This window comes from Ischnura elegans, chromosome 3 (genome assembly GCF_921293095.1).
Source record: "Ischnura elegans chromosome 3, ioIscEleg1.1, whole genome shotgun sequence".
NCBI classification, from domain to species: Eukaryota; Metazoa; Arthropoda; class Insecta; order Odonata; family Coenagrionidae; genus Ischnura; species Ischnura elegans.
The window spans coordinates 94,092-121,819 of record NC_060248.1 but is presented as its reverse complement, the minus strand read 5'-3'; the positions used below and the strand labels follow the sequence as shown (position 1 = coordinate 121,819).

At 38.2% G+C, this 27,728-nt stretch overlaps 1 long non-coding RNA gene across 1 annotated transcript; it reads left to right on the top strand.

Annotated features, from left to right (window-relative positions):
- The first annotated feature begins 1,544 nt into the window (after window positions 1–1,544).
- Window positions 1,545–24,886, top strand: LOC124154928. Its single transcript, XR_006864045.1, has 2 exons — window positions 1,545–1,645; window positions 24,532–24,886. It is a non-coding gene; the product is annotated as an uncharacterized LOC124154928 (long non-coding RNA).
- The last annotated feature ends 2,842 nt before the right edge of the window (window positions 24,887–27,728 follow it).

The window sequence follows — 27,728 nt, the reverse complement described above, 5'->3', positions numbered from 1 at the left end:
TTTATGACGTCACGAAAATTTGAGTCTCATTTATTTCGTAAAAAAATATAAATAGAGTATCAGTGTTCAGCTAATAAGTAATATACATTTTAAATTAAATTTTAAATGTAATATTTTTAAATAAATTCGTTTAAAATAATGTTTAAAACTACAACGCTATTTTTTGATTAACGATTTCGAACACCGATTGGCTTTTGTTTCCCTGACGTCACGTCTGCTTTCCTTGTGCGCGGAACAAGTTCGTCTGTCTCAGTGTCTGGGCCCTTTTGACTCTCCGACGGTTTTTAAATGCTCTATTCAACTTCCATTTTCGTATCCTCCCCACCTCCCTGACTTTCCTCCTCCACCCACAAATCAACGGTCTTCTTAACCGTCATCACACCATATGACTCGTTATCTTTTGTGTCACTTCAAATTGCTTGCACAGTGTTACTATAGCGTAACATTGTCTACATCAACGGACAACTGTTTCTAACTCCATTGACGTCTTTAATACGACACAATGGATACACGCGTGCCGATACGTGATTATTTTTCGTGCACGCAGAGTTTGCTGGAGAAATTTAAAAACAGTGAAATATCCTGTGCATGAGAGGTCAGAGTTGGAAGAAAACCTGGTGCAAACAACGCCTTGCTTGGACGACATTAACGTGATCGGCAGTGTTTGGGTCCGTGAGTAGAATATTATTATTAATGTGTATTATCATTATAATTGGCATCGTATAATATGCATTCCATTGCTTGATTCGTCGTTTTTTGGCAAATTTCCATCAAAATACATTAATGCGAACTGTTGGCATCATATGATTCAATTTGCTGCACTTCTTATCTTGACAACTCATTATAAATCTGGCCACCCTGCGTTTTATCAGCGGGAAAATCGGTTTCCCTTCGAACGGTATTTCTTTCTTAAGGCATATTTAAGCGGTACATTAACACGTACGAGTTCGGTCGATATGAACGGAACATTCACGAATGAATGAACCAAATTACAACAGGTTCTATTTTTTATAGATGCATTCTCTTCAGTATTTTACACGGTGCTTTCCGTTGTTCATTCACGCGTTTAAATACATTCAGACATTAATTCGAAATGGTTGATGTTCCGAGTAAATAGGCCGTAAGTGTTGCAATTGTTCAATGGCGCCCTTTGTGTTGTCTTGTCAATAGGAATCCCTCATTAATAAATTCCATACACTTATCGGGTTGCATAGGATGGGTTATCGACATTGTTTTACACGGTGAATTTTGTTTATGGGATAACCTCCCATAAATTGAATGACAATCAACGTAAAAAATGTAGTCACTTTTGACATATACCTACACGCACCATTTATTTGTTTAATCATCTTATCAGTGAATTCCCTATAAGTGATGTAAATAACGATAATGATATAATATTTATTCAAACTATCGGATTCTTGCAATATATGTTTCATGCATATACTTCAAAAATCCTTTCTAATGCTGTATTTATTCTTTGGTGTGATTTTGCAGTGACGCTGTACCAATCGTTTTCCTGGGCATTGATCCCGGTGTTCGTCTGGGCTGCTGCCAAATATATGAGAAATAAGCAAGGATGGTGTCGGCATTTGGTACGAATATGGCATCGGAGCAGAAATTCTCGGGAAATAACTGTAAACACGTGAGTAAAAAAATGGAATTTTTATTTGAATTTAAGTGAAATTGCAATCTACACAGGGGTGCCAACTCCCCCAACCCCTTGGCTGTACTTCGGCTTACCCTCACTGACGACCAAATCCTGCGAAAACAGATACGACTAACCACGGATGTAAGGGGGGGAAACAGGGTTCATAACCCCCCCAAATTTTATCTAAAACAATTTATAATTATTGGTCCAACAATTTTTGCATCCTTGTAAAGAAGTACTGAGAGTTTTTATAGAGTGAGTTAGTTGGATATTACGAACGCCAACATACTACGGTAGATAAGATTATGAAAATAAAATATGAGAAATAGACTGTGTAGGACACATTGATTCAGAATGTCGGTTTTTCCACGATAGATAAGACGAGACTATAAAGGCAGCGTTAGGAATTACTTAGAAATAGCGTTAGTACACATCTTATGTAGCCTTATAACTTAACTCGGGGTTGCTGCCAAAATCCAATATGACCGTACTTTTCAACTTTCAAATGCATTTTTCCTTCAAACCCGGGCGTATACGGACAAAACCCTTCGACATCATTCGTACCTAAGTGTCTACTAACAAATAAAAATGGTTTCATTTTCTTTCTTGACATTACTTACGTAAAGTCTCCTTTTCAGGAAAAATACGTCATTTTTTTTAAATCGTTCGTTCATCTGCAATCGCTTTCTCTCGCTGTTGGGTGGTTTGGGTCCCCCAAATACTCTCCCCCCGAAAAAGGCCTCTCGCCTTTTCCGGCCACTCTTAATGATATCGTTAAGAAATAGCGCCCCCGGCTTAGCTCGAGCCACCAACCTTTGGGTTAACAGCCGAACGCGCCAGCCGATTTCGCCACGGAGGCGATGTGGGAAGATGATTTCTATTGGTCTAAGGATTTGTGTAGGTGATACCTAACTTTCACTTGATTAAAATTAGATAGAGAATATAGTGATTCTACAAATTTCAGAAGGGGTGGAACCATGATTTTTTTTCGTATTCCGGTTCGTTCACACCAAACATTATTATGAATCAGTCAATCAGAGGTGGGCAGTGGGTTTTATAGTATAAATATGCTACACCATGGCGATAAATAATTCTAAATACCTACACTCAGTGTGATTAATATACCCAATAAAATTTTATTCCCACAAGCAAAAGAATAAATAAATATAATATAATTAGTTTCAAAATATGAAAATTATCCTTACTTGATTTTTCCTTGCAATTGGAGCCGTTAGACGCTTTCCACCAGAAAGAAGCCAAATCGTAAGATCCGAAAATCGTAACTTAGTTGTGAACACAACAAGCTACACAATGCAACACAATCACCACAAGTTGCTTCCACAAGAACACCATCGAACACACTTGACACTATACGCACCATGCGCTCAACCAGTGATTTCCAAATTCGGATTATTTTATTAATCCACATTCACCAATACACTTATTCACTTTGCACCACGAAAGATTAACATCTTAGATGAGTGTAAAACACTTCCTTCATGTTGTCAGAACACGGGAATAATTTCTTCACTAGACAGAAAAGGCACACTCGGGAATAAAATTAGACACTCTCGTCACACGGTTACCCAGCAACTGAACGATATTCAGAGTCGCTTCGCATAGTCGATGCGATATTTTTTCTCCACCCTCAACTCTGAATTGAGTCATCCCAATGCCTTATAGACACGATTCCTTCCTACGGTTAGTACGTGACACAGATCACTGCATTTTAAGCAAACATTGAAGAAAATGCGGCCAGCCGAACGGCAGTAGTTCGCCATGTTCACAGCGAGAGTGAATGATATTAGCCAACATTCACGATGACTCCGTACGGGATCTACAGTTATTCTTTGGGCATGGGTAATGCTATTCTACGCTCCTCAGTGATTGTAGTCTAATCTAGGGTTAACATTTATCTCTCGCTCAATAAATTTTCGAAATATCAACCCTTAATACTTGGAAATAATAGTGAATAACGAAATTAATAGTGTTCCTCATTCCCATAAGAGCCACTCCTGCAGATTTTAGCGCGTATTTAGATGCGCATACCTATAATTTTCCCATAAACAAACACGAATTAGAAATCGCAGGCGTACTGCCGTCTTCACGAAGAGAAAAAAAAACACTATAAGAATTTTCTGCGACGACACACCGAGCTGAACAACAGAGGTTATTCACGACGTCTTCGTATTTGGAATTCAGAGAAATCTTTCCCTTTGATCGCATCGCCAAATAGGTTTTTAAAAGGGCTGAATGTGGTAGTGCACCCCATGGGAGACTGATTTTTATCAATCGACTGATTCACTAACCATAAAAACCTTCATCAATTCAATCACCGTGCATCCTTCAGTAACAGTAGATTTTTTTTTGTAGATTCTGCTGTAGAGGATAGATGTGGGAATAGGGGGGTTACCTATTATTTTTTTATTGCCTGAATTGAAAGATTATTACTCCTGGAGTACGTATTTCACGCATTTAGATTTTTAAATGACGATATCTATTTTTCGCGATTAAATGAAAAGTGAAAATTTTCACCCGCGCGAAAACGCGACGGATAAGTTTGAATGCTGGGAAAACCCCGTGTGACGTCATTCTGGTTCCCGCTGTCGCCGTGTGAGTTGACCTTGGGGTGATGCTATGAGCGCTGATACGATGCAGGATGCTAGCAGGTAGAGCTTGGCTTAAATAAGAATTGTTTATATCTTATCAAACTCTCCGACCATAGGTATTTGAATAGGTGATTTTTAAGAGACGTTTCCCTGAGCTCTGTGCCTCATGCATGCATTGGTAATCTCAGATGATGTAAAACACCTGACGACTCGTATTGAATCTAGATACCTTTGACGTCACTTGGAGTGGCATCGCATGGGCGCCAATCTGGCCTTTTAAAATGAGGATAAAATTGACCATTTACATTCGTCTAAAATTGGATACCCAATACCAAATAATTTTTTTATATTATGAAAACCCTAATGGTGGGTAACGAATAGCAATCAATGCCTTTCGTTTTCTTTGATGAAGGAAACTACCCTATTGTTGCTTGCAAGGGCGCCGACTTATAAAAAATATTGGGGGGGCCCATATCGGGGGTCTTGCCCCGGAAAGAGGTTAAATTCAAAGTGTGTATCAGCACCGTAACACTATCATAATTCACACCACTTGTTTTCAGTTAACCTGCTTTCTACCTTATAATTATTTGTTTTCACATATTGTTGAATGTATTTTAAAAGGTAACTATCTTCAAACATGGGAAAAAAAAAATACCAATATATTTTTGTGATTTCACAAAGCATAATATAACTTAATTATTATCTTGAATTATTAAGGGGGCTCCGCCCCCCCAAACGAAACTTTGAGGGGGCTCGAGCCCGCTCAGGCCCCATGGAGTCGGCGCCGTTGGTTGCTTGCATGTGCATGTGCATTGCCTTTTTGTATAATTAAAGGCTTAGATTGCCTGAACAATTGAGTACTGATATCTAAATCTACATCTGCATAATACCATGCGGGCCACCTCTAGGGTGTTTGGCAGGGGGTGATCAATCACCAGCAAGCAGCATGCAACATGCACACCACACGGTCCAATAAAAGTCACGCATACTAACAAATTACGCTACCACTTCACCAATTTCGGTGAAGCCAAGAGAGTGGTTTCCCTGCCCTAATACGTAAAACTCATACACCCCTTGCTTAGCCTGGAAGGATCTCTATCATATATACAAACGAACCAACCAACCGAGTTAAATCACTGTTTGAATGGTGGGCACACATTTTGTTAATTAAATACAATTCTATTTCATTTTGAACACACAAATAGAGAGGAACACAATAAGAAGCATGCATCACGAGATCCATCCGTTCTAAACGGTTTCGTTTTCAATCACGAGTTGTATACGAAAAGTTTATGCAAATTCATTTCAGCATTGATACTCTTTTAGATACAGCAACCTCTAGGAAAACAAATTTCAAACAATTTCGGGTACTTATACTTGCACGTTTTCTCGAATCAAAAGGGAAATATTATTAACGCTTATATCTATGAATCGATTTTGGATTTTAGACGATCTCCTCATTATAAGAACTAATGCGAAATCATGCGTTCACGGCATGAAACTCACTGGGTTTAAGAAAATATTATTCATAATTATTGTCATCACCCTCCGTTCTACATCTACGTCTACATAATAATCTATTTTAGAGCGACATAGAGAACCGTATGATATTTCCAGGTCCGAAAGAAACGATAATTTAAGAATGATATTTAGCTGAACGGATATATATATGGGAATTCATTTTTTCCTCTTAGCAATAGGCATAGCAACGGGTGATTCGTGTGTTGACAATAAGTGCTATCAAATGATAAATAAAAACATTGCGCAATTGCGTTTCAATTGACCAAACCGAACTAAAAGAAAACTATAAACAAAGCGTATAGTGAAATTACGATGCTATAATCAAATGTCATCAATAATCCTAGTCGTAATTTCGATGGAGTGCTTCTATTTTTATATGAACGGGTTGGTAGCCAAGGGGTACAAGTGATTTCTCTTTTCTACAGAGTGTTAGGAACAGAAATAAGGTATAGAAAACAAACGAGATCAATAGGATGTTTAGTAGTGCATTTGATTTTCCACTCGATGTCAGCACAGAACAGAGACTCGCTCGTTTCCCTTGGCAACCAGGATTTTGTGTATTAATCTAAGAATTAACTTTACCTAACTCTGTTGAGGAAGAAATCACTTGTACCCCTTCGCTTCCAACCCACTATTATCTGATCGGCTCGTGTCTTAACACCCCCTGCCACACGCCTTTTTGCGGCGGCTAATTCCGTGGTAGTATATAGCGGTATTGACTGATATCTCCTATGATAGGTTTTTTAAGGGACATTGAATGTGATTGCTCATCGACCTATCACTTTCTGACTCATCATTCGGTCATTCACATCGACTGCAGTGTTTTGTTAAATCGCTTATTCACTCTGTTTCTGAATTTAGCCCTGTCATTCAATTTATAGCCAATCAAATAGGTGTTACGGTCGCGGTGAGTAGCCGTGCCTTCTGATTGGTTGAAGGACCGTGCCAGCGATGGAATAAGGGGCGTGCCCAATGAAGGGATAAGGGATGGGATTGCCATCCCTATGGAGCATAGGCGGAAAATGGTGATATAAGTGAAACGGTCATTTTTCCACTATCATTGATGCGATCATCGGAGCGATCATTTCAGCCTGTCCCTCGAATAGGATGGAAAAAAATGATAGTGTCATTCAGGCTATACTAAAATAAACAATAGGAATTGTAAGAAAAACTCTGCGAAAGAAATCCCGAAATAATAAATTTTCACCTGCGAATATCAGTGGCCTCCATTCGTACACTTTTTGAGGAAGATTTTCCGTGATTCTGCCGAGTAGGCTCATTTTTGGAGGACAAAAAACTGTTTTAATGATTAATTTTACTAACCGTAAAAAACCTTCATCAATTTAATCACTGCGGAAGCCTCAGTAAAAGTTAACTCTTTGCTACGCCACAGCGAATCTTCACTTTCAAAATTGCCATAAAAAGTATTATTGGTTCTCATATCACACAATTACTATTAATAACACTTCTTTTTTTACAGAGCGCGACCCGGGTTTCAATGAATTACGATTATCTTTAGGCGCAAATTATGATTTGTTTATCTTAGGATTGTTACCAAGTTACCAGATGAATTTTATAACGGACGCCAGAACAGGGGAAAAGGATGGGTAGAGATATTCATTTATAAGAGTACTGCCCTGACTTTCAATAATTTTTAAAGTTTCCAACTGCTTTCTAGAGTCAAATTCAAAATTTAAAAAATTACGATCGATGTAAAATTTTGAAATATTCATTTTAGAATCGCTCCTATGGCAGTATTATATTAAATGTTTAGCAAAATTACTTTTTTCATCTTTGTTATTTTTGTAAGCACTTGAATGATCTTTCTGAATTGTGCAATATCCAAGAAAACTTGTATATCTTATTATTGTTACCTATCCACTATATGAATTTTAAACGGACGCCGGAATAGGGGAAAATGATGGGTAAAGATATTCTTTTATAAACCATGAATCAAACGATCATTTTTTTTCGTCGCGAAAGTGATCACTATCGCGATCACTTTTCCCGTCGCGAAAAGCGATCGCTCTAGTGAAAATTTTTCTGAATCACACGGTCACTCCCGTCGTCATCGGCTTTCGCATCACTTTCAATATCACAGCTCGTTGTCATAGGACCCGCATCACGAAAATATACATCGTGTTTGTTTATGTATGGGCGCGTTCCGTAATTCACTGGCAGTAGTGCTACTGCTGCTGCAAAACGGAACGGAAAACAGTACTGCCACTGTAAGCAAATCAGTGATTTTGGAACGGTCAACAGAAGCTGCTGTTGATAATTTCGCGGGAAATAGTGGACATAGCAACCCCTTTCAAAGAGATTAATTCTAGATATAATTCGGATTTTATGGATTTCAAAATACGGGTTTAATACGTATTTAATACTTTCTGTGTTTGCAGAGAATGAATCGTGCAAATACCACTTTCAAAGTAAATTGAATATATACGTTGTTAGCATGAAATTTCGAAATTGATGGATTGCAGCCTAAATAAATATTTTGAAAAATATCCATTGCAATTGAGGATAGACAAGTAATACCTTTAAAATTAAAAGTACTTCAATCTCAGGTAGACAAATGCCTTCAAACAGTGCGTAAACATAATCAAGAACAATTTACAAGGCGCCAATACAGGAATTAATTAGGTGTACCTCAATATTCATGTTTGAAGAAAATTTAAACGCAATACACTTCACATATTCGTACTTCATGCAATGAATTATATGCATTTTTCGATCGAGTCTCGTCGCTCTCATAAAAAAATATTTTTTCACTTTATGAAAAAATAGTAAAAAAATAGTAAAACTTTCAATTTTTAATTATTTTTTTCATGAAAAAATTATTATAGAATCAATATATTTTTACAGATAATTCTTAGAAAATGTCAATTTTTCAGAAATGATGCTTACAAATCTATAAAAAAAAGCTTATTGACTCACGAGCGAAAGTAAAGACTTGCTATTCGCGAAAATTCCAATTTGAAACTTTTTATTATTTTTTTTCTCATTTTTAAAGGCTTTCTGGTGGCTTTATGGATGAAATAAATATTTAAATGACTATAGTTCTTTAATCCTTAGACATTATATTATCACACTGTTCAATTTTTGCTTTCCAAAAAAGTTGTGAAAAGTTAGGGTTTTGTGAATGTTTTTTTTTAAATTTCCGCCCACTGTGCTCCGTAGAAGAGTGGATTGGCATGAAATATGGTAAAAATTAGTATTTTGGCCAAAAGTTATAATTTTATTTCGTATTAGGGCGATAGTAACTCGACTTCTCTGCTGCTGCCCACACAGCAGAAATACGTCTCGGATACGTCTCTGAGACGTCTCGAATATCGCATGTTACGTCTCAGAGACATACTGAGAGCTTCAGAGACATCTCTGAGACGTCACTATGTCCAAAAAAATGGTCTATGAGATGTCTCAAGAGACGTCTCAGATAAGTCTCTGAGATGTCTCGTAAGAGTTTGTACTCTGGTATGCTTAAAAATGTAAGCAAAAATTAATTAAATGCAAATTATACAGTTGTGACCTACTTATCTCGATCATTTTTAGCGACGAAGTTTTGATGAATGACCTTTTGAAAATAAGAAACCCATATTAAATGTCGTGATTTTAATAATCAAAACTGCGCAATTGCACCGAAAAATAATTTGGAAGGCATTGATGGCGTTTAAATAAGTTTTTTTTTATTTCCTGAACGGCTCACGATTACATCTCTGAGACATTTGCGATATTCGAGACATTCGAGATCATAGTGAGACGTCTCTGAGAGGTTCGTTGCTATGTGGGTGTCAACGTGCAAGATTCGCTTCCATAGAGAAACATTCTCCATATTTAGCTTCTGATAAATTGCTTCCGTAATTCTATTAAGCATCGCCGTGAATAAAAATAACTTCTTTTGATTCCTGTAAACGCTTCGCAAATATCCCTTCATACCTTCTAGGTTTACCTTTCCTTGACATATCGTAGCAAAGGAACGCTTTGATCAGAATCGAGGGCCGTTTCTTTTTTCAACCTGCGATAGCCCATCAAAAACAGAATACAAGCGACGTGCGGGCACTGCGCGAATAGGGCAACTGCATGTCCTCCACTCCACACGCTCAAGTCATTTCTGACCGTAAGTTGTTATTTTAAGGTTACTATAGCAATCTAATTAACTGCACTACATCAATTGATTCTCCCGCCAAGGGTACACTGCGGAGAAACAGACAGTAAAACTCGACGAATGGCTTCAGCATTGACATGTCTTCACCTTTATGCCGATAAAAGAGAATTTCAACGTTAATGCAGCTGCTCATGTTAAAAAAATTACGTCCATTCCCATTCAAAACAAAAGAGGAGACGTGTTGACTTCTGGAAGTGTTCGGATCCATGACAATGTCCGTCATTTCAGCGCTGATGCAGCCCAACTACTCCTTGAGCAATTTCAAAGGGAAATTTTCGATCACCCGCAGTAAAATTCCGATCTATTGCCGCGTGACTTTCGTCTTTACGCTGAATTGAAGAATTGGCTAGGAGGGATTCATTTTAAAACGGGAGATGATTTTCAGGACAAAGGCGTAATTCAATCGAAGTAATTGGCGGCAACCTATCATATAATAATAAACTTGTCCACGGACACAACCTATTCCTCAACCGCCGATGCGATTATGTCGAAATGACACCACAAGTGTACTCAGTATTTAAATAAATGCTCAAAATCGTATTAAAAAAATTAAATCTCGTTTATAAGATTCAGAATAGCGTCAAAATCCATTTTTCGGGCATTTAAAATGATAAAATTTCGCGGGGGGGGGGGGGGGTTGGCGAATCCGCCGCCCCTGGGTGCAACGTGATGCTTAGAAGAGAACGGCATAATTACGTAGAGAAGAGATGTAAGTGTTTGTAGCCAACGAAAAGCGGCGATAATACGTGTTTCATACATGTGAGTACATTTTTTCTTGTGAACAAACAGGCCCTACTTAATGCCTCGTATTTAGGAGAGACACGGAGACTACCATCATATATATTTCCAAGTCCGACATAATAAGGTAGTTTCCTTCATCAAAGAAAACGAAAGGCATTGCTTGCGATTCCTTACCCAACATTAGTGTATTCATAATATACAAATTATTTGGTTTTAGAAATGCCGCGGTTTAGACGAATGGCGATGGTCAATTTTATCCTCATTTGAAAAAAGCCAGATTGGCGCCCATGCGATGCCACTCCACATGACGTCACAGGGACCTAGTTTCTATACGAGTAGATAGGAGTTTTACATCGTCTGAGATTGCCAATGCATTCGTGAGGCACAGAGCTCAGGGAAACGTGTCTTAATAATCACCTATTAAAACTGGCTAAGGTCAGAAAGTTTTCTTCGTTTGATAAGGTATTAATAATCCTTATTTAAGCCAAGCACTACATGCTAGTAGCCAGCATCGCAGCGGCGCACAATATCCTCACCCCAAGGTCACCTCACACGGCGAAAGCGGGATCCAAAATGACGTCAGACGGGCTTTTCCCGGAATTCATACTTAGCCGTCGCGTTTTCGCGCGCTTGAAAATTTTCACTTTTCATTTATTCGCGAAAAATATTTATCGTAATTAAAAAATGTGAAAGCTTGAAATGCGTACTCAATGAGCAATAATCTTTCGATTTAGGCAGTATAAAAATGTAAGGAAACCACCCTATTAAGAGATATTTTCAGCCGAACGCATAGATATGGGAATTCGTTTTCCCCCCTTAGAACAATGTAGGACTTTAATAAATTCTAATCGTACTCTTGTTTGAGTATTTGTTTTTATTACGTGTAAACATCTGGTGTCCTTACACCCCCTGCCACACGCCTTTTCCAGGCTGCTTGCGGCTTAGTTTGTAAATGTGATGATAGAAGAGTTTTCAAAACTAATCCCTCAATCGCCTTCTTCAAAATCGATGGTAATTTTATTATCTCAAAAAGAAAAATCGACTGCTACGATCAGCGTTTAGGTTCCATTCAAATCACAAAACAGACAAATTCGAATTCACTTACAAATTACAATTCAATCCCCATGATATAGAGCGTTCCACATTTAGTTGACAGTATGGGCTCTTATGTAGAATCGTTTCCCATCTTCATAATCTCCGTAAGGCCGGGAGGGCGGTGTTGTCAATAACAACACGAAAATTAATGTTGCGCTATGCACTGATTAACAATTTCATTCTAATGTAGAAAGAGATGCTGAATTCATTGGTGGCAATAGTTTTTCGATGAATATTATAACAAAAGCTATAGAAAGCATTTCCTTAAATTTCCGTTAGACACGTGTATTCTTCTACTTTATCTTCTTCTCGCAATTGTTGCCTGGCCGTGGTCTGTATTGATTTGAATCTGCTTCATAAAATTCTTCATAATACTTTCTCTTTGAAGGTGTACACCAATTTTATCGTGATTGAGTTAAATGATGTAATGCCGACGTAACACCCTCTAGGACACGAAAATTTTGATTTTTGGAAGTTAAAAAGTAGTCGCTTACTAACTTACGTTTCTTGCATTGTATGTCCCTATATGCTGCGTATAAAATTGGAGAAAACTATAAAGTTGTTTTTAGTCCAATAATCATTAGCTTACCTCAATTCTGAAGGGAGCTACAAGGTTTTGATCTTAAGAAAAAATATTACGGCGCCGCTGCGCCGGGCTTCTTGCTTTTTCTTGCGCGCAGAGGGAAAATTCTCGGGCGGAGGTTTTTGTCAATTCATACTATGAAATATATATCTATTCCTTTGATAGTCTGAGCAGAGAATACTCATACATCGTAACAGCAGTGTTTTTATTTCAATATATTGATACGCGAAAGCAAGCAAATTTTAACGGCTGGAAACAAGACGCAAATTTCGCCTTGGGTGTTCCGGTCCCGCCGCAGGAATCAAGAAAGAGAATATCTCATAATCTGTACGAAAAACTACCCCATCCAGTGCACGCCTTTTACAAAAGGGGGCTTGGGCTTTTTCTGAGTTCCTTTCATAGGGTACCATAAAACATCTGCACTAGAAGCGACCCTAGCCGAAGGGGCCGGGGGAAGAATTTACGAAAGCATTTCAGTTTGTCGTTGCATTTTTTGGACTGAACTTGTGTTGTGTGGTCTGCTGAATTTGAGAATTGTGAAGCGTGCTTTACACTTATCTCTGCTGTAACATGCCCAATCACCATGTCCGATACAAAGAAGAGAAGAAAAATGTTGAGAAGCTCAGAAGCCGCGAAAGACAGTTGGTGCTCAAAGTCTTTTCGTACTTCAGGGAATCTCTCAGCTTTAGTGAGGCCTGCCGAGAAACTTCGAAGGTTACTGGGTGCTCGGAGTCCACTATTTACAGAGTGAGAAAGGAAAGCTCCCGTTGTCCATTGGTAACTCCTTCAAAAACTAAAGAAATTAGACAGCCTTACAAAAATTCGAGAGCAGAGATTTTCGACGATTTTGTGAGATCGGGAATTAGAAGGAAGGTACATGAATCCTTCGCGAAAAGTATTCCTCCGACTTTAAAATTCATCTTTATATCGATAAGTATGGATAGTGAACTCCCAGATTACAAAAGGACTACACTATAACGTCTTCTTTTGAACATAGGCTTCCTGTACGAACGCAGGGGGAAAAGAAGCATTCTTATTGAAAGGGATGAAATTATTCGTTGGCGGCACAATTATTTAAGGCAGCTAAAAAATATCGTCGCCAACACAGGACGATTGTATTCACAAACGAAACTTGGTTTAATGTTGGACAAACAGTGAACATGACTTGGCGAGACAAACAAATAGAAAATCCGCGTCAAGCTTTCCTTGCTGGACCAAGTACAGGGCTTAAGGCCCCCACTTCCCGAGGAGGACGATTTGCAATTACACATGCAGGGGCGGAAAAAGAGTTCATAAAAGGAGCATAGCATGTGTTTCTGTACAAAAAGAACTCGATGGATGAGCATGACGAAGTGGATGGCGAGTGTTACGTGAGATGGTTTGAGCACTCACTTCTTGCAAACCTACCCGAAGGATCAATTATAGTGGTAGATAATGCCTCTTATCACTCAAGGAAATTGGAATCCTTGCGGACTACAAGCTGGAGGAAAGATAATATTAAGGAATTAGGATTCCTTAATCCCTGAAGACGATGGGCGAGTTGTCCAGCGAAACGTTGGAAGGAGAAATGGAGGACCTGACCCGGTGTGAAACCCGAGAAAACTTCACTGCATATTAAGGAATGGTTGGCTGGTAAAGAAATTAGCTTTGATGATGACAGCTTCAAAAAGAGATCTTTTATTTACAGTAAACCAAGTACGAGAAAATTTTGAAAATTTGAAGATTGATGAATTAGCCAAGGAGCACGGCTGTACAGTTCTGAGATTACGACCATATATATCATTGCGAATTAAATCCAATTGAGATGGTTTGGGCTCAAGTGAAACATTACGTCGGCATGAATAATTCAACGTTCAAGAAGACTGAAGTGGAAAACTGAGAGCAGAAAGCTTTGATACTATTACTCAGGAGAACTGGAAACACTATGTTGAACACGTCAAGAAAGTGGAAGAAGACATGTGGCATGCAGACAATTTGCAGGATGATATAGAGGAGTTGATTATTCGTCTTCAACATCTCAGTCGACATCGTCTTCAACCGAGGAGCCAGGGCCACAGCCGAGCTCATCCCGCTACATGGAGGGTGTAACGTTACGTCGTAAATCTAGTTGATTTTTCACGTAAGTCCAGACAAGGGAAATACTCCAACCGTCGGTCACATGCTGGATCAGGGAAAAACTCCACAAACAAGAAAAACAGCTCACAAGAAAAAGGTAGCCAAAAATAATTTACGAGTTATTACCGTTCGATATCTATTCAAAAGTAGAGTATTCAAAATCACAAGTATTACAGAAAACAATGATAGTAATTCATGATGCCAAAGGAAACATTACCAGCTAAATACCAGCCGAATAATTGCTCAAAATTTGCCATGTCTCACTAGACATGTGTACCCGACCAGCCCACGAGCAGAAGAGACTTGCCTATTGCGAGACGAGACAGGATTTGAGGGGAGGGGTCTTTCCAAGCGGCGGAGGGGGGTACTCAAGGCGAATTCAACCACTGCGCCACTGCTCCCGTTGACCGGCCGCTCCGCAAAACATCATCCCCTGGGTTCGAGTCAACAGCATACCACCCAGAATCCTCCCCTCAAACTTCTGGGGGGGGGGGGAACACTAAAAAATGCCACATCCTCTGTGGGAAAATGACCACAAAATTTGCTTGAACTTGTGGACCAAGACACCTCCACCAAGAAATCATTAATTAATTAACATTTTCAAGACATCACAGTTCCACTGGTTTTTCACTGGATGAACCCCCACTGTTTAACCCCCATAAATGTCACACAAAAAACATGATTCAGTTGTTAGAATTGAACTGAATATAAAAATGTTCATTGATTTAAACAACAGTTTAGATGAAATATCACTCAAACAATAGTTTTGACAAGAATATACATTTCATCACTCTGTAAACGAAAATTTTAAGACTGAGGTTAGAATTCAACAGAATTCTTAAGTGAGTAACATGGCATAATTACAAGAGTGAGACAAGAAATATTGCTGATTGATATAGAGTAAAATTATTTACTTTTATATATCAAGACAAAGTTAACAATCAATTTCTTATAATTTGATGCTTGTTCGGTGTACCAGAGAAAAAAATTACAAGTAATTACCAACAGTAATAGAAGGAACTGGGAAGATTTTAGTGGAATAACACCAGGAAATCTTTACCAAACACAAATTGTTCCTTCTCTCATCAGAGATATTTTGTGATTTTTAAAACCAAGTAAAGCAATACCATAACCAACCACTTAAAAAATGGGCAACCTTGGGTTGGCAAAACAGTTGGGTTCATGAGAACCCTGGGTTGACCAAACAGTTGGGTTCAACCACCTAATCAAAAAACAACGATTGACAAAAATGGGTTTTTAACTTCTACCCATATTCATATTGCAACCCAAGAGAAAGTTAGGGTCGACCAACAAAATATATGCCCCGTTTTAAATAATCGTTAAGTACAAGTTTATTCAAATATACGGTTATTCACTAAATAATTATTAGTTATCAAAATAGCAGCAGAAATATTCAGCATAATATGTGTCTCACTCAAATGATATACATTGGCATTATTAATTCTCCCTTTAAACCCTCCATGTTTGCAAATATTATCAGTCCATAATTAATTATCAATAAAGAATCCTCCAAACTTCAACAAGATTTACATAAATAACAATAGATTGCACTAATTTCCTCGATTTTCCAATAATTATTAACAATTTACAAGGCAAATGGTATTCATGTAAGATATTGATCAAGTACTGACTAAAAGTAATCAAGATGTGTATATATATCTCTCAGTATTAATTAAACAAGTCAAAAAAGAATCATAGGCGATGCTAACAAAATGAGAACTGCATATTGCATCAACAAAAAAATCACTAAATTTCACTCTTCAATTAACAATAGAAATAGCTTGAAGAGCTACGTGCTGTTTGCGACAGTATGAAAGTTCATATTTGTCGGGCGATGAAGGTCGCAACTCAACGCCAAAAGCCACACTAAAACTCAGTAGGCAGTCTTAAGATCAACTGATCAATTCAATCACTCAGCCATCGATAGAATATCGAACACAGCAAAATCACGACACTTATCACTGTCAAGGATCACTAATTGTGAGAATGTCCATAAAGTCTTGGTGGAGGAAAGGTGACACAAAACACAATTGAATCTTAATAACTGGGGCCACCTCCACAGCTTAACTGGAAACGAGCCATCTCGGGGATTTCCCCCCAAGTTATTCTCCCGTCCTCTCCCTCCAAGCACCCATAAATCCTCCACCTTACCCCATCTCACAACCACTGTAGACCAACACTAAATAACATGAGTGATTAAAGCAGTGAGAATAAGCATGTACAATACAATATTTCAGAACAAAATTTCAATTACAAGCATAGAAATAGACTTATTATTCATTATTCAAAACAATATTATTAGGAATCAATAGAAATACAACGCCGAATCAAGCATCAAATAGTATTTGAGAAGGCAAACATTAGCATTCATAGAAGAAAAAAAAATTAAATAAAAAAAATTCAATGATATTTCTCTCCTTTAATTACTGGAATTAGCAATGCCACCATGATATGCCTTTAAATGAGAAACATGACAGATTTTCTCTTTCCCAGGAGAAACTTCCAGAATAACTGTTACAGGAGAGAGATACTTTTTAAGGACAAAAGGTCCGTTCCACAGAGGTTCCAGTTTTGCCATTTTCTGTTCACCTTTAGAACTGACAGGATGGTTTTTGCAGAGAACAAGATCTCCCACACAGAAAGTGATTTGGGAGTGAGATTTATCATAGGATTCTTTATGCCTATTTCTGGCCTTTTTTAAATTAGCAATAACATGATTCAGGCAGGTTTGTCTGTCATTATCGCTGAGATCATTCTCGAATAAAGATTTTGGAATGTCCCACTGATTAATTAAAGGATGCTTAAGTTCTCTGCCGAAAATTATTTTGGCAGGAGAATATCCACTGCTCTCATGTGAGGCAGTGTTCAGGGCAAAATTTAAGTCAGCCAGCATAGTGTCCCACATATGGTGAGCATTATTGCACAAAATAGCAAGTGCAGATTTTAGATTTCTATGCAATCTCTCTACCTGATTAGAACAGGGATAGTATGGAGAAACAAAAATTTGCTTAACCCCCAGTTGCAAACACATCTCCTTTACAGCATGAGATTTAAAAACTTGTGCATTATCAGAAACCAAATATTTTGGAAAACCGAATTTTGGGAACACTCTTTGAGTGAGTATTGAAACAACCGAACCAGCCGTAGCCTTACGAACTGGCTCAAGAAAACAAAATTTAGAAAAACCATCAATAAGAGAAAGTACATATTGGTGTCCACCTTTAGTCAGAGGTAAAGGTCCCACAAAGTCAATATAAAGTCTTTCCCAAACTTCAGAAGGATTTTTCGATGATAGCATGCCAGGAGGTGGAGCATTTCTGGGTTTACAAGTTTGACACAGATGGCATTTTCTGACCATGTCATAAACCTCTCTTTTCATGTCCTTCCACCAAAAGTGTCTGCTAATCTTATCATAAGTTTAGCCATGCCCAAGTGATCAGACAGACTAGAGCAGTGAAAATATTGAAAAATCATAGGCCTCAAGACTGTAGGCAAAACAGCTCTTCCTCGCTTAATTTTAGAATTCCCATAACATAATAGCTGTCCCTTCAGAAAATAGTTTTTGTCGTTCAAGGAATTATTATTAATCTGATTGAAAATATCCTTTAGAACGAGATCAGTTTCTTGGTGTTTTCGAATGTCGACAAATGACAAAGGCAATTTATGTAACACACAAGAATAAGGAACAGCTGACTCCTTATGAGTGTTAGATTCCACATCTGATTGACTATTTGTAGATGAGGATGGCTGAATGCGAGAAAGACAATCTGCGACAGAATTAGATGATCCTCGAACATGATGCACAGTGAATTTATAAGAGGATAATTTAAGAACCATCCTGCCTAATTTGCCCAACTGCTTAGGATGAGAGAAAAGCCATGTCAAGGCACCATTATCAGTGTACAAGTGAAATGGTTTTACTTGTAAGTAAACACTGAATTTTTGAATTCCAAAATGAATTGCGTGACACTCCAATTCATAAGAAGAAAATTTACGTTCATGTTCCAAGAGTGCCTTACTAGCGAAAGCCACAGGGGCAAAATCACCATTTACTTTGTGATTCAGAACGGCACCAACCGCCAAATTACTGGCATCGACAAATAAATGAAATTCCTCGTCAAATCGAGGGAAAGATAATACTGGTGGATTGGTGAGAGCTTTCTTCAACTGGCAGAAAGCCTCATTTTCAACGGCTGTCCATTGAAAAGGAACATTTTTACGTTTCAAGCGATTCAGTGGCATAGAAATTTCAGAATACCTTGGAATAAACTTGCAGTAAAACCCACAAAGTCCAATGAATCTGGCTACTTCCTTCACATTTCTGGGAACTGGGAATTGATCAATTGGTCTCACTCTCTCAGGATCAACTTGCAAGGTTCCATTTGTGATGAGATGGCCCAGAAAAGTGAGTGATTCCACACCAAGCTTAACCTTGTCCTCGCACACCGTCAAACCGGCACTGCGTAGTTTGTTGAGGACAGCATTAACATGAGATACATGGTCTTCAGCAGATTTTAAGAGGAGAAACAACCAGAAACTGCAAAAAGTGGAGAAATAGTGGAGAATTGTCACCATTGTCCAGCACTCGGAGACCTCGACGAGAGGACAGGAAATCGAACCACAACTCTGCTACCAATGTGTAACGTTACGTCGTAAATCTAGTTGATTTTTCACGTAAGTCCAGACAAGGGAAATACTCCAACCGTCGGTCACATGCTAGATCAGGGAAAAACTCCACAAACAAGAAAAACAGCTCACAAGAAAAAGGTAGCCAAAAATAATTTACGAGTTATTACCGTTCGATATCTATTCAAAAGTAGAGTATTCAAAATCACAAGTATTACAGAAAACAATGATAGTAATTCATGATGCCAAAGGAAACATTACCAGCTAAATACCAGCCGAATAATTGCTCAAAATTTGCCATGTCTCACTAGACATGTGTACCCGACCAGCCCACGAGCAGAAGAGACTTGCCTATTGCGAGACGAGACAGGATTTGAGGGGAGGGGTCTTTCCAAGCGGCGGAGGGGGGTACTCAAGGCGAATTCAACCACTGCGCCACTGCTCCCGTTGACCGGCCGCTCCGCAAATTTTCATATATTCAATTTTCAAAATTCATAATTTATCTGCGTCACGAATTGCATCATAACGCTGCCCAAGCGATAGTCAATAAACTGAAGAAGAGAACTAAGCTTTAAAAAACATGAGCAATAGCCCCAATAGGTGCGTGTGTGGGCAATGCGTTAAAATACTTGTATTCAATGTTGTCAGTAATGTTCTTTACTTACCTCGTCCTAAACGTGCTGGGTGAAAGTAATACTGGTGATAGCGAATTATTTTACTGACATAATTACGCAAACAATTATTATCGTTTCGTTTTCATCGAGGTTATTGCGTTTTATCTCATTGCATGAGTCGATTATGTTTGGATCCACACTCATATGAGAGAAAATTTTAAATAGATTATGGATGGTTTTTCAAGTTGGACGTTCCATGGTTGATCTTTGGAGTAAAGGAGAAGAGTAGTAACAAGAATCGGCTACTACTTATTCCTGACGGTCTATTCGATTTCCTTGGGTTTTTATTGACGCTCTCCGCAAAGTTAAGGCACGTGTATAAGCAAGGTATCAATGAGGTCATCTTTCTTACGGCACTCGTCTTACAGTTACGTCAGTGGAAATAGACGTTTCGCTTACGGTAAATTTTCATGATAACATAGAAAAGCCAATTGTCCGTCTGATATAACCATCGTTGTCTTATACAACATCGCCTTTCGTCTAATACTATCCAGAGCCAAAAAACATTCCATAATATGTAAGGAGTAGAAATTTTGTCGCATTCAGAAGTGGCGATAAATTTTATTAACCTTCACTTTATTGTTATTTTTTACATTATATATTATTCATAAGTACATACATAAAATAACGAAAGACTTTTCCTTCTAAATGGCAGCAAAGGTATTTTAGTTTACGCTAAGGCATTTATTAATTTGCGCCGTCTTTCGTGCGATCCCAAACTCCTTTTTAAATTACACCATTTTAGCGCACTTTTATGGGTGGTTGCATACGCTGTCAGGATACCTGCCGGCGGAGCGGAAGCTTGGCAACACTGTTCTCCATAAGGCCCGTACTGTCCTGAATGTGGAACGCTATATATCACACCACTTTCCCATGTCCCCGACCCAGAAGAGATAGAGGAGAGGAAGGAAACCCGGCGGTACGCTGTTCTCCCCCAACCCCTGCTTGCACGACGAGAAGTGGTCCAGAGTTTTCCTGTCAACACGGGTGCTTCCCGGGACATTTGGACCAATGGGAGCTGATAAGGACATCGAAGTAACCCCCCCCCTTACGTCGTTAAATCCCCCCTCCACTCTGCCTTAAAAAGGCCTTCGATGCAGAACGATAGCTCGATCTTTGACGGCGAATCTCGAATTAATTTTGGTGCTGGCAGAATCACCTTTTTGTACTTTCTGCATTGGCTGAGGTTCGCTATTGGCATTATTACTTATTAATGGTTATTATCTAAATACAGTACACTCACGTACTTTGACGAAGGAGGATCGCTCAACATATTCCCCTACGGAACCCCTTTTCCGAAGAAGTCCGTTATTTTTAATTCTAAAATTGTGTTTAAAAATTGCTTACACACAGAAAAAAAGCCAAAGAATTCATTTCCAAGCATTAGAAATTGTAGAATTCATTAAAATTTATCATGGAAAAAACTATCGACGATTTAACCACTGCGAAACGGATTCCTGCAGAGACGATGATCATAAATGAGTTGGAGGGTTGGGATTAATTGTCGAGGAGTGACCCTTAATAAAGGACTCGCTAAGCTGAGTGTCCCATGCTGGGCCTGAATGCATCAGACAATAGGGTAGTTTCCTTCATCAAAGAAAACGAAATAAAGGCATTGATCGCCATTCGTTACCCACCATTAGGGTATTCATAATAAACAAATTATTTGGTTTTAGAAATCCCAGTTTAGACGAATGGCAATGGTCAATTTTATCCTCATTTGAAAAGGCCAGATTGGCACCCATGCGATGCCACTCCACGTGATGTCACAGGGACCTATTTTCTATACGAGTAGATAGGAGTTTTACATCGTCTGATATTGCCAATGTATGCATGAGGCACAGAGCTCAGGGAAAAATCTCTTAACTATCACCTATCAAAACTGGCTAAGGTCGGAAAGTTTTCTTTGTTTGATAAGGTATTTATAATCATATTATTTAAGCCAAGCGCTACCTGCTAGCAAGGTACTCTGCTACCTGCTATCAGGGTACTCTGCTACCTGCTAGCATCCTGCGTATTACCAGCGCTCAAAAGCCTCGCCCCAAGGTCACCTCACTTGCGGCAGCAGGAACCAGAACAACGTCACACGGAGATTTCCCAGCATTCATACTTAGCCGTTGCATTTTCGCATGCTTGAAAATTTACACTTTTCATTTAATTGCGATAAATAGATATCATCATTAAAAAATCTAAAAGCGTAAAATACGCACTCCAGGAGTAATAATCTTTCGGATTAGGCAATAAAAATATAATAGGAAACCACCCTATTGCTACCTCATAGGTCAATTCCACGATCTTAGAAAAAGAGACTTTGCTACCTCAGCGGTCACTTCCGTTCCCTCTCGACAGCCAGACACAACCTTCGATCGTTTACATCGAAAACATCCGCGACACAACTATACCCGATGCCATTGGTCTTCTGCATGTGAAAATGTCCATCGGCTTAACCCGACGTTCGTTGCGAAAAGGCTACGACATAGGTTACGACGTCTGGTACAGATGCATAGAAGACAGAGAATAAACAGTCACACACAAAATTATTTTTTTAAATCTCAAAAACACAACGGTCTGATAGAGAAAGGGTCAAGGGGTGGAATTATTCCCAGGCAGTGGTGCAGCGAGGGGTGTTTTGGGTAATAAACCCCCCCCCCATAGCTCAGAGAAGTTTTAAGTGTAATCCAGTTTACTTGGTTGGATTGATATTACTTATGGAATAGTGTAAGGATTAATAAATTATCCCTCAGAAAGCCATAAAAATCATAATTTTGAACCATTTATCTTAATATTCTGATATTTAATAATCTCGCACCTACCGCTTATCCTGGTGGGTATTCCATACCCCTACACACCCCAGTATTATTTGCACCTAAACCTCCCCCCCAGCCTTAATTCCTAGCTGCGCCCCTGTTCCCAGCCTGGTGGATTTTCGCCAAAGAGTGAGAACGCAAGGTAATATAAGGCTATAAGTCCCGAAGGACTTCATTTATTTTTTTTGAAACTTTTCACTGCTTCTTATACTGAAACCAAACACGTAAAATTGGTTCTCCATGTATACTTATAACAACAAGCGGTGGATCCAGAATCTATTACCTCTCAGCATTAGTGGGGGTTCAAAGAAAATGACCATTCTATCTATTGTATACATACATTGGATACCCAAGGGGAGGGCTGTGGCCCTTTACGGATCATATAACACTCGATTGCAACATAATAAAAAAGCACGTAAAATAGAGCCTATAGGCTAACATATATGTTTAGATCTAGTTTGTATATCAATTCGTTAAAGTAGGTATATATATACATGTATCAGAAAGTATATTCAAATACTATTCTAAAAAGTGGCAAACCCTTATCTAAAGCATTCATGAACGGGAAAAAGTTTATGAGAGGATCATTACATAAGAGTTTTAACATTTCCGTGATTGTGCTGTGTGAATAACTGATAGTTACCCCAAATTACGCTAATCTTGTAATTTTTTTACTATTTTGTCCCTTTGATGATTTTTGCATTTGAGCTCTACCACATTGTCATTATTTCGGCGATGAATGATTTTTTACATTTAAATTGTTTTTGAAAACTTCAATTTTTATTTTGAAAACTTTGAATTTTACCCCACAGCTGTTAGTGGGAAGAAAAAAACTTGCGAAAGATCCACAGAGAAAAAATCATTCGCCTTGACCGGGATTCGAACTCAGATCCCCCGATTACCGGTTGAGTGCTTTAGCCAGTTAAGCTACCGAGGCATCATTCTTCTCTGTGGAAATTTAGAATGGAAAAGAAAAAAACTTGTTTATTCATATGAGTGCAGGGATAAAAGTTGAATGCAATAAATTTTATTAACTTATAACTTCAACAGTGATAACATTCTACATGATGGCACCTTTTGTAGTTGTTTTTCCATAAAATGATAGTCAATGCACAGTTAAAATTGCAAATAATATGAAATATTCCTGCCATTTTGGACAAAAGAAATGTAAAAACCTAAATTTAGCCTCCTATGTATTTATAAATTATGCAAAACAAGATATTACATCATATAAAAAGGAGCCACGGTGTTGAATTACAGGAAACATTTATATTGTTCATGTGTTACTTAGCTTCGCATACATTCATGGAATGACTTGCTGAAAACACACACTATTTGTTTCATTAATTGGCTTGAAAAAAAGCAATTATCATTATCGTTAATAGTACTAGCAGGCCACCCTCACATTGATAGGGAAGGAGAGGACCAATACAAGTGGGAAACTTTGAATTCATTGTCAAACATCGAGAAGAAGACCGACTATCCCCCAAGGATCCCCTCAGACCATTGTATGTGTCCTGGAATCCTGGGTAATATTTCTCTGTACTGATGATTCATGTCATAATAAATCAATAAAAAATAACACTTAATAATCCCACGCCATCATAAGAGCAGCCATTAGAAAAACCAGTGCTTTTAAATTTGAAGGAGGCAAACGACATCTTATAGCATACATTTACAGTGGATAAGTTAACGTAAATTGTTTCGTTGCTGGTAAGTGAAGGCGTTGCATTACTTGAGAATTGCTAACCTTAATTATAACTGGAGCAATGGCAAAGTGTGGTTAATTAAGTGAATATGATCTCCATGTAAACCTGACTGAGTATTCTCCTATTAAAAATTACTCTGATGTACCCCAAAGGAACCATCTTGTACCTGGCAAGACATTTTTTAATGAATACCTTAAAATTTGTTTTTCCACAGAATTTTTTATTAAATCACCACCATGATGATGTTGTTGGGACATAAGTCACTCTTGGCTGAATTGCCGCCTGATAGATCTGCCTAGGATAAACTGCTACGAGGGACAAACTGTTGCATCGGAGACGGTCAACCTGCTGTCTTGAGGAATGACTGGCACCAGCCATAAGGGTATATAAACGCCGCAAATCCTCAATATTACCGCATTCCCCATGTCACTGCCACACAACGCAAAACCGACGGCCGACCTGAGAGGCCCAGCCCTCAGTGTATGTGTGCCGGAATCCTGGGTAATATTTCTCTGTACTGATGATTCTTGTAATACCAAATCAATAAAAAATAACACTCTTTGATCCAATGCCGTAAAGAGAGCAGTAATAGGAAAAAACCAGAGCTTATAAGGTAACTTATAATGACTGGAAAATGTCCGTATGGTCCACAGAAGTTTATTATTGACTGACAACTTAAAGACTTCTACTCCCATTTTTAAGGTGAAAATCCTTTAAAAAAATGACAAAAGTTGCTAAAAATTAGGTTGGTTAAAACAATAAATTTCTGTGGATCACACATAAATTTTTATATCATCATTTAAATAAATTATGCGAGATTTAAGTTGATTAAAGCGAGAGATAATACACTACAAAAAATCTTGCTCGTTCAGCCATTCTCTCATAATTTAAAAATAAAATGAAAAAACACAAAACAAAAATGATTCCTACAATAATCATGCGTTGCTGCCATCATGAGTGGTACGATGTATTAACTTGTTCCACGATAAACTTTAATTGAGGGAAGGGATCTCACATGCAAGTGTAGATAACAATCAACCACAACTAGTACAAGGAGTAGCTGACGAACAGTGACCAATTCGGAGTGAGGTCATCAATGTTTCCTCAAAAAAAGATCAAGGTCATCAACTTTCCATCGTAAATAGCTCAAGATGAAGGCGACAGATCGTAAAACATGATCGTAAATGTAATGACCCAGAGGCAAATGGCAATAGAAAGCAGATAATGTAATGAGAACTACGCTAAAAAACTGCGACACAAATTATTTCAAATTTGCAATAATGATAATTTATAGGGATGGATGGACCCAGGATTTTTTTCCGATCCTTGACTTTTGGAGGCGGATCTTTCGGATGGGATATTTTCGGATCCAAATGCATTTTCATATTTCTACTATTAAACGAAGTAATTATTCAAGTACAGTTGAGGACCTCAAATACGGAATCCTGAAATCCGGAAAACCAGAAATCCGGAATGGCTCATGGCTTACTTAGCTACATAATTGCATCTACGTATGTGTGTCGTGAGTGACCACTCGTACACCCTTCGCTATGTAAAAATACGACTGATGAAACAAGTCGTCAGCTTCACTCTCCTAGATTATATGACTTAGAGAAATGGAGAATTCGCCTGTCCTACTTTAAATCAATGAGGAGTTGAGAAAAATGGTAAATATCTTTGGGAAGGCCCTCAAGACCAGAAATCCAGAAAAACCGGAAACCCAGAAACCCTTTGGTCCCAGGTTTTCCGGAATTGAGGTCCTCAACTGTACTTTCCTACATAAAATGAAACAAAACAATGAAAAATCATGAATTTACAATAGATTTCTTCGAAAAATGAAGTTTTTTTTTATTATGAAGGGGGTTAAAATTAGTTTGAAACACTCAACTTTGTACCCTGTTTTTAAAAATTCCCTCCCCCTTGGTTTTGGACCCCCTCCTCTAACGAAGACAATTATTTATGGTCCGTGTGATTTCGGAAAAGAAACAACAGAGGCAAGGGCTGATGGACGGCCGAGGGTGGTTTTCTGAAATCTGCGACATAGCTACTTATGACGTAGTTATTATCATACGACGCTGAGATACCCCCGATGATTGTTCAATCTCTTGGGAAGAGTTACACTGTCCGTCAGTCGTATTTTGCCTTTTTTTATTTTCCACGACTGAAATTCTGCTGCGTAACTTCGGATCCAGATCTGATGTCTTCCGTGACTTTGGATCCGATGGAGGGCAATATCCGTGGATATTTGGATCCGAGGTATTCGATCCGACCATCCCTAATAATTTAGCAAACCAATGGTAAATGAAATTAGCACCTAACAACTTCCAGAGCAGTAATTATTCATTTTCTAGGCTTCCAAGTCCTGGATGAACGCCCAGAAGTCTAATAGCGTATTCTCTCCATTTAATCTTATGCATTTCAAAGATTCAAAACAAGAAAGGCAACAACGCAAGGCAACGTGAGGAAAGGCAACACAGCTGAGAAGCAGTGATCCTTTTGCAGGAGGGAGAGATGTCTACAACATATCTTAGAAAGATTTAAAGACTGGATTATAGGAAGAATTAGCAGTATTTAAAACTTTAAAATAACAAAAGAATTAGCTTCACAGCCTCAGAGAGGAAATGATTGAAGGAATTAAGTAGCATGAAATGAAGGCCATCTATTACTTCTTCTGCTGAATTATGACAGCAATTTGCAGCAACTACGGATTAAAATTGTGTTCAGCTGTTTCTTGGCCACATCGATGTCTTTCACTGAGTTTAGGTAATTGCCGATTCCATATTATATCTACGTTATATTTAATTCCGAGGAGTTTTCTTCCTCAACAAAACGTGGTTGCTAAGCAAAGGAAGCAAATTGATGACAACACTTCCAAAGCTAAATGCTGATTACTAACCCTTTACGCTAATAAGACGTGCAAAGCTCGTCATGAACGCACGATGTGTAATCACACAATGACGAGAGCTAAATGATGAGATTTTTATAATTCTAGCGCTATTTATGGGAACAATATAAATATTTTAAAGGGTTAACAGTGTTACAACATCAATAATGTATACATAGAGAACTTATATTTCATGGAATATTATGCATTGGAAAGTACAAAATGATTTTATATGAACAATGCATAGTTGTGTTTCTAGATTACCTTATAGGGAGAGGGTTTGTTTGTGAACGATATGGAATAATAATACCTTTTTATTTCACATTTCTACGTTGATTAATAACAACTAAATATCATTCTGTTTAAAAAGAACAACATAAAAATATATAAAGAGGGTAGGAGCACAAGCTTTAAGAAAATAAATTGAATTGGAATCGGTTAATTCAAAAACCCCTAATTTGCACGTTAATTTCACAAGGTTCTAGTCTAATTTTTTACCATGAATGCCGTCATTGAGGTATGGGTTC